General features: G+C 36.1%; 1 non-coding gene across 1 annotated transcript; it reads right to left on the reverse strand.

Moving 5' to 3' along the window:
• Positions 1 to 932: 932 nt before the first annotated feature.
• Positions 933 to 1,005, reverse strand: TRNAA-UGC. Its single transcript has one exon. It is a non-coding gene; the product is annotated as a tRNA-Ala (tRNA).
• Positions 1,006 to 8,798: the final 7,793 nt, after the last annotated feature.

Genomic DNA, 8,798 nt, shown 5'->3' on the forward strand with positions numbered 1-8,798 from the left:
ATTAGTTCTTCCATCCTCCTAGCTGCATCTTCTTCTAACTTCTTCAACTCTGCTTCACGCCTTTTCTTCTCTTCTTCCTCTTTCTCAAGCTTCTCTATGGAATGATTCCGATCAGTGGATGCACAACTAGGACTGGAACTGAAGGATTTGGGGAAAGGAGATAACGAGGAAGACCTACTTCTGCGTTGGCGGCTGAAGGAACTTGAACGGCTGCTTCTCCTGGAATGGGTAGTGGAATGATAGGGGGAAGGACCCAATACGAACATTCGATTCAAAGACATCTTTGTCTCCATGATTAAGTCTCTCTCAGGATGAAACACCTTGCATGTTCCATTTTGAAACAAAAAGGTAACCTCTTTGCTTGCAATTTACCACTACTCAACAAATTGTTCCTCAGGCCTGGCACATAGAACACTCCTGTTATTATCATTATGATTCCATTCACTTCCAGCTGTAAATTACCCTTTCCGGTTACAACCATGCTTGAAATTCCCAATGAAAATGTCCTAGCTTGTGACAGTTATAGCACTCCACTATGGCCTTGTTGAGCTTGTGACAGTTATAGCACTCCACTATGGCCTTGTTGAAGGTTTGTCTGCCTCGTCCCCTTCCTCTGCCTCTAAAGCTTCCATGACCTTGACTCCTTCCTCCAGCAGACTACACAAGTGGACTCTCTATCGACATACTTTTATTATGACACACTTAGAAGATTGTTGCTTCTAGTTTTAACTAGTTTAGGGCATGGCTCTGATACCAAATTGTTACCATATCTATTTGGTATCATATTTATGTCTCATGCTACCGCCATCCTACAAATTCTCACTTACAATAAGTACTAGATTGCTTTCTTTACTTAAATAAGTCCTCTCTCTATGTGCTTGTTTGATTGTAGCGTATAACTACTAGTATTTGATCCCCGTACCTCTTCGTTTTGGAGATGCAGGGTATGGATCCCCGTACCTCTCGCATGCAAAGCGAGCGCTCTACCATCTAAGCTACATCCCCATGATATTTACATTATAAAACCCTAAATGTCCCATCATCAATAATAGTGAAAATAAAAAAATATCAAAATATTAATAACAAATAGTTTGGTTTGGTGATGCGGGGCATCGATAATTGTGAAAATGAAAAAATATAATAACAAATTAAATACTTTATTTTGGAGAGGCAGGTTATCAATCCCCATACAACTCGCATGCAAAGCGAGCGCTCTACCATCTAAGCTATATCTCTACAATTTTTACGTCACGAAACCCTAAGCGTCTCGTCATGAATAATAGTGAAAAAATAGTAATAACGAATAGTTTCTTTTGGAGATGCGAGGTATCGATCCCCGTATCTCTCCCATGCTACATTCCCACTCCCATGCTACATTCCCACGATTTTACATAAAAAAACTCTAAACTTCCCATCATCAATGATATGAAAATGAAAAACTATCCCCGCTCATTATGTCGTAAATAAGGAAAAATTTAAAAGAACTAATATACTTAGTAATTGTTTCCTTTGTTGATGCATGGTATCGATCCAGTACTTCTCACATGGGATGCAAATGCTCAACCATCTAAGCTATATCCTCAAGATTCTTACATCACAAAATCCTAAACATCTCGTCATCAACAATAGTGAAAATAAAAAAATAACGCTATTCATTATGTCATAAATAAGGAAAAATTGAATAGAAATAAAATAGTAATAACGAATAGTTTCTTTTGGAGGTATGGGGTAGCGATCCGATCCTCGTACCTCTCACATACTAAGCAAGCAATCTACCATCGAAGCTACATTCCCACAATACTTATATCAGAAAACCCTAAATGTCCCGTCATCAAGTGAAAATGAAAAAATATCTCCACTAATTATGTCATAAATAAGGAAAGGTTGAATAGAAGTAAAATATTAATAACAAATAGTTTCTTTTGGAGATGCGGGATATCCCCTTACCTCTCGCATGCTAAATGAGCTCTACCATCTAAGCTACATCCCTACAATTCTTGCATCATAAAACCCGAAATTTTCCATCATAAGCTACATCCCCACAATTCTTGCAACATAAAACCCTAAATTTTCCATCGTCAATAATATTGAAAATGAAGAAAATCTAGAGATGCAGGGTATCGATCCCCATACCTCTCGCATGCAAAGCGAGTGCTCTACCATCTAAGCTATATCCCCAAAATTCTTATGTCACAAAGCCCTAAACATTTCGTCATCAGTAATAGTGAAAATGAAAAACTATCCTGGCTCATTATGTCCTAAATAAGAAAAAATTGAAAAAAATAATATATTTAGTAATCGATTCAATCGGAGATTCAAGGTATTGATCCCGTACTTTCCACATGGAAAATGAACGCTCTACCATTTGAACTACATCCCTACAATTCTTACATCAAAAAACCCTAAATGTTCCTTCATCAATAATTGTGAAAATGAAAAAGTATCTCTGCATATTATGTCATAAATAAGGAAATATTGAATAGAAATAAAATATTAATAATAAATAGTTTCTTTTGGAGATGCGAGGTATCGATCCTCGTACCTCTCGCATGCTAAGCGAAGCTACATCCCCACAATTCTTGCATCACAAAACCCTAATTTTTTCATCATCATTAATAGTGAAAATGAAGAAATATCGCTACTTAACCTGTCATGAATAAGGAAAAATTGAAAAGAAATAATTTTCAATAACATATTTAATAACATAGTTTTATTTTGGAGATGCGTGGTATCTATCCCCGTACCTCTCGCATACAAAGCAAGCGGTCTACCATTTGAGCTACATCCCCACGATTCTTATGTTACAAAATCCTAAACGTCTCGTCATCAATAATAGTGACATGAAAAACTATCCCTACTCATTATGTCGTAAATAAGAAAAAATTGAAAAGAAATAATATATTTAGTGATCGATTCATTTGGAGATACAAGGTATCAACTCCGTACTTTCCACATCAGAAGTGACTCTATTATCTGAATTACATCCCCACGATTGTTACATCAGAAAACCCTAAACCTCCCATCATCAATAATTATAAAAATGAAAAAAAAAAATATCTACGCTCATTATTTCATAAATAAGGAAAGATGGAATCTCATTATTTCATAAGTTTAGTGATCGATTCATTTGGAGATGCAAGGTATCGATCTCCGTACTTTCCACATCAGAAGTGACTCTATTATCTGAATTACATCCCCACGATTGTTACATCAGAAAACCCTAAACCTCCCATCATCAATAATTATAAAAATGAAAAAAAAAAATATCTACGCTCATTATTTCATAAATAAGGAAAGATATAATAGAAATAAAATATTAATAACATAGTTTACATATGTGTCACTTGTGTTATTTTAATGTATTTATTTACTTGGTAAATGTCTTTCATACACTAGACCAAATGCCCTTGTTATACCACTTGAAACGTATGTATGAAACCTTAGGATGGGATGTTAAGAAAGACTATGAGTATTAAGAGCATGGTGGTAAGTATAAAATGTCGAATATGAAGTTAGGTTGATTTCAAATATGAAGTCCTTGGATAATAAGAGATTTAGACATAGGGGCATTTCAAAAACTGAACTCAAAACCTCTTGCACCCCCAGTGAGAATCATACCACTAAACCAAATGCCTTTTCTTAAACACCCAATATTTTTAGCTTCTACTCAAATATATTTTTCTCTTAGTAGTTGGAGGGCTATAAAACGAAAAGTTGAATTGTTATGATATACAAGGGTTATCAAATAAACCAACAACCCAACAAAAGAAACAAACTAATCAATTTTGGTTGGATTGATTCGGTTCAGTTCATCAGTTTGTTTGATTTAATTTTTCTATTTTGCCTCGTATGACAAGAAAATAAAGTTGTATTGAATGCACCTTAGTTTCATTTATGACAAACTCATATGAAACATAATTGCATTAATAGTACTCAGAGTTGGAGTCTATAAGCATTTCATGAACTTCAGTGCAATTCATGCTTCATTAAAGATGAGATGAACTTTTGTAAGGTAAGGGGAACTTTAAATTACTTCATGTGTGGAGCTTCAATGACTATATGCTAGTTACAATCTTTAGGATTGACTAATTGGACACGAATTCATGGATTTAGGGAAATTTTTGTGTAATTATCAACCACAACTTATGTTTTCAAATTTTTAGGACATAATTTAGGTAGTTGTTTTTATGAGTCGTAAACTTGTTTCTTTGCATAATATGGATTTAGTTGAACTATTATTATCGATAAGATGGAGAAAGAAATTGTCTTTGAATTGACTAATAAACCTAGGTTCATCGTTGTTGTCTTTTAACTTGTGATTTTGCAAAAAGCTTAACTCATATGAACTGTCATGTCACAAGAACTTTTAAATCAAGAATACACCCTACACATCATTCAAGATGGCAATAAAATGGAGTTAAATTGAACGCACTTTAGTTTCATGTTTGGCGTGTTCAAGATAAAACATAATTGTGTTATTGATATTGAGTTTGGAGTCTATAAGAATTTAATGATCTTAACAGAAATTCCTGTTTTATTAGAGGATACCAATTTTATTTAAGGTACTAAGAGTTCAAGAATCTGGATTTGAATCTGGTCAAGGAACAGTAAGATTTGAAAGTTTTGAATTCTAGACAAAATTTGTACCTAATTATTTCTTTTTATGACTAATTATAAATTAAGAGAAAAATATTTTTGTAAAGATAGATTTATCTCTAAAGCTTTCATGACGAAACCATGTTTAGACTAGCAGTTTAAAGTCAGGAGATGTGGTCACAGGTGTGATTATTTTGGATGGGTTCGTAATAGAACTTACGTTTGAGATGAGGGAGCCTTCAAAGGTTGTGCACTCACAAATGGGGTTGTTATGTAGTGTTAGTCTGTCTTTGTGTTTGAGTCTTTTTGTACTTTTTTTTTTCTTTTGTAATTGTATCTCAAACTTTTTTTTTTCTGTTTGGATAAATTTGAACAACACTATCTTATAATTTAATTTTATTTTATATTTAATGTTGTATTGTTTTCTCAATCTCATTTTAATTTTACAACATTTTCTTATTTTATATTAATTTACTTTTATTATTTGTTTTCACTCTCAATTTTAGTTTATATTTGAGTTTTGAACCCTTGAAATTTGGGTTGTGACACGTTGGTACCATAGCAGCCAGATTTTAAATTATATAGATTTTTTCTTAGGATAAAGAGTCGTATATCTCTATGACTCAGCTCGATGTCACGTCTCTCCGCGACCAAGTAAGCAGTCTAACCCTATTTTGTAGTATATGATATGTTGTAAAACTTGTATGAATTTATTGTATGTTTTGATTTTGGTGGTAGTTATAAAATGTCCTTGGACGTTAAAGAGTGAATGTTAACTATATAAGACAAAAGTGGATCAACGTTATAGTGTCTAGATATGGTGAGGAGGAAAAGAGTGGTCATTAGATATCTGACTAGCCTTAGGAAAACAGAGAGTTGCCGTTGCACAGTGCGAAACATCTAATCCATGAAATTTTGGTACTAGAAATGAAGAAACTGGAGATGGTCCCCAAACGGGACCATTTCAAATCGCAATTTCTTTGGTTCCCTGGCAGCGTCAACCAGATTAACCCTACAGCGTGACAATCCTTGAGCTTCCACTCCTCTGTGGTCATGGTATCCAGCTTCACCCCCAAAATGGGTTCCTGAATATCTTTCTCGTATAGATAATCTTCAATCTGCATCTTCTAGAAACTGATATCGAATCCATCAAACTTTTCAATTTCAGTCTTTGAACTTTCCATCTTCACAGATCGTGGTGAATCTCTCTTCGCTCTGATACTAGTTATTAGAATCACACAACAGCGCACACACTTGATCTAAATGAACACAAAGAACATGATAGAGAAAATGTAAGAAGAAATATTGACAATTGGTTTTGTATTAATGACCTTAGGTATGCAAAGAGAGGATATGGAGAATTAAAAATGTACATTTAGGAAGCACTGACTAATGAGTATACATATTATTTCAGTTTATTATATATAGCTTCACTATATGTAACCGCCTACTATATATAATTATTTAGTATATATTTCTCTATCACATTTTTACTATAAATCTTCAGCCTTTATATCCAACATTCTAGAGCCCAAATAGTTAGGGATTGACATCCTGCTAGAACACAAAGTCATTTACATGTCCCTAGCAAAATCTCTAGTAGTAACGGAGTCTAACCCAACGATCATTCAAACAAACATCCATCAACCAAGAGGGGTGAAAATGATGACGATAGTACAGTTGAGAAAGAATCTTAGCCATGATGAATCTACACTTGCTGCCATTGTTGTATTTGAAAAGGGGGAGCTCAAGTGTGCCAACCTCAACAAAATTTTTATTGCCACTAGATGAACACCACGACCTAAAACAAGAAGGTCAGATATTGGGTTTAACCCCACCAAGAGAGATCAATCACAAGATTAGTTTTATGTCACCTACCACAAATAGATGTCATACAGCTCAGCTTGAGCTAGTTGAATTCTACAAATAGCAAAAGGGTATGTTCACAGTCGGGTTTATTTGACCTGCAAAGGCTCTTGTCAGTAATCACTCAAATGCTTGGCAAAGACACCAAGCCAATACCTCTACTAAAGAAGGGAGACAAAAAAAAAAAAACCACTAAAGCAACACATGTTCACGCAGAAATACCATCCAGACGGATGAAGAGAAGGGTCGACCACGATAATTTCAAAGAAAATAGAGAGTTATGATAAGTTAAGGTCAGATCAACTTTGAGTTCAAAGCAACAAGAACCAAAGACTGGTTCGAAAATTCTATGGACTAGTCAAAGTTGTCCACAAGATTAGGAAGACATCATATAGGATGCAATTGCTCCTATGGATACAGACTAACCCTGTTGTCCACATTAGTAACTCGAAACGTTATTATTCCGACCAAGAAACCATCAAGTAAAAGCAGGTGGTATGACGTCATGCAAAGAAGAAATTGTTTCAAGCGAAGAAAGTAGGAAAGACACGAACAGAGAAGACTTGAAGAGTTAAAAAACCGAGAAGTGATTTTCAAAAGTTCCTAGGAGGTTGGAAAAGACTCCTCAATACTGAGATCAGCTAGAAGCGCATCACGAGACCTAAAGTCAGCCTCATCCTACAACGTTGAGTTTATGAAGAGCCGGTTGATAGAGATATTGACAAATTACTTTTAGCTTATAACATTGCTTTATTTGAAACTATTTTTAACGTATTTCCTCGCTCACGTTTTCTAAAATATTTCTTCTAAACGTGATTCGAGCATACACTGCTATTGTTCATTCAGTCTAAATTTTGCATGGTTGATTTGTTCATCTGATTAGAACAAATGTCACATAATGATTGTCTCACTACTGCAAGAGTGCGATTGTGACACTTGAAATCTATTTAGTTGTGGGCCGCATCTTCTAACTAGTTACGTGAGTTTGGCATAGGGCATACGTGTAGCTTGAAAAAGAAATGGTTGGATGCGGACAGTGAATAAGGGTTGGGCCATGGAAGGTTTTTTTTTACCACATATGGACTTTGGGCTAGTGAGTCTTAAATTTGGGTTCATTTGAAAAATTTTGGTTCGTTTTTTAGTTCAAACGAACCCAAATTAAACCTACTAGTTCCTTCTTCCTTGCACGACTCACTCCTATTCTCTATTCTACCTCTTCTTGCTCTTTGAAACTTCTTTAAAGGCTATTGTTCACCGATTATTTGGGAGCATCTTCCTTAAATGGATTGTGACCACAGATGACCTATGTAGAAAATTTGTACCCTCTTTCCTAAAACCTTTAGCAGACAACATACCTAAAACAGGTGCGCTGACCAGACTGCGCTACACCTCGTCTCACCCCCCCGGAGCATATGGATCCACCCAATCGATGAACACTCAAACCAAACTCGCCCATCCTTTTTGACACAGGGACGCGAGAACCAATCCGAGTAATCTACAGTAGGGAGACCCCTTAAAGCAATAAGCAAGAATGGCTAGGTTGATAGCAGGGTTAAAGAAAAGGTGAGTATGAAAAGACGTACGGCGTAACTGTCCCTGTAAGCAGCTTCATTCTTTCTTGATCTATGATCCGACTTTATGAAAAAAATCATTCTTTCAGCTGAAAGTGTGACTGTTGGGTATGGATAAGCAGGACCTCTTGGTTCGGGGATAACCGGAGATGTTGGCTAAGAAAGCTAAGCAGGCAAGTATAGGACGGACAAAATGCACATACAAATTGATTGACATGATCCCTCTCCCTCTCTCTTTGGCTAGTTGGCTAGTTGCACGATAAGCGGGAAAGCATATCAGGTAGGGAAAGAAAGGCTGCTTGATCTCCTGTAAGGCCAACCCTCAACGGCGAGCTCACCAGGCAATGCTATAAGTCCGATAGAAGTCCAAGGTTTCGTCTACTACGAACCAGGAAGCTCTTGGAGGAGCTAACATGAAATGAGAAATACATTCGTTTACGACAACTAATAGATAGCAAACCTTTTGGTAGAAACTGAATGATCCCCTGGCTCGGGCAAGAAAAGGAAAAGGTTGTCGTACTCCTACTTTTTTCGTCGGACGATAGAAAAGTTTGAGCTAAAAGATTGAATCACACCTGGTACGAAAGGCGGTCTTAGCAGGTTTCACCAAACGTATAAACAAAAAGAGAAAGCAATTGGTCCTAAAGAGGATACCGATACCCATACATTCTCGCATGGAAGAACCTAGCTGAACCGGATCAAGGGTCCTAACTTAGTCCGACTGACCTTCTTTGGCTTGCCCCCGCCCTTGTAACAAGGTCAACC

This window comes from Cucurbita moschata, unplaced genomic scaffold (assembly GCF_002738365.1).
Source record: "Cucurbita moschata cultivar Rifu unplaced genomic scaffold, Cmos_1.0 Cmo_Scf00118, whole genome shotgun sequence".
Taxonomy (NCBI): domain Eukaryota; kingdom Viridiplantae; phylum Streptophyta; class Magnoliopsida; order Cucurbitales; family Cucurbitaceae; genus Cucurbita; species Cucurbita moschata.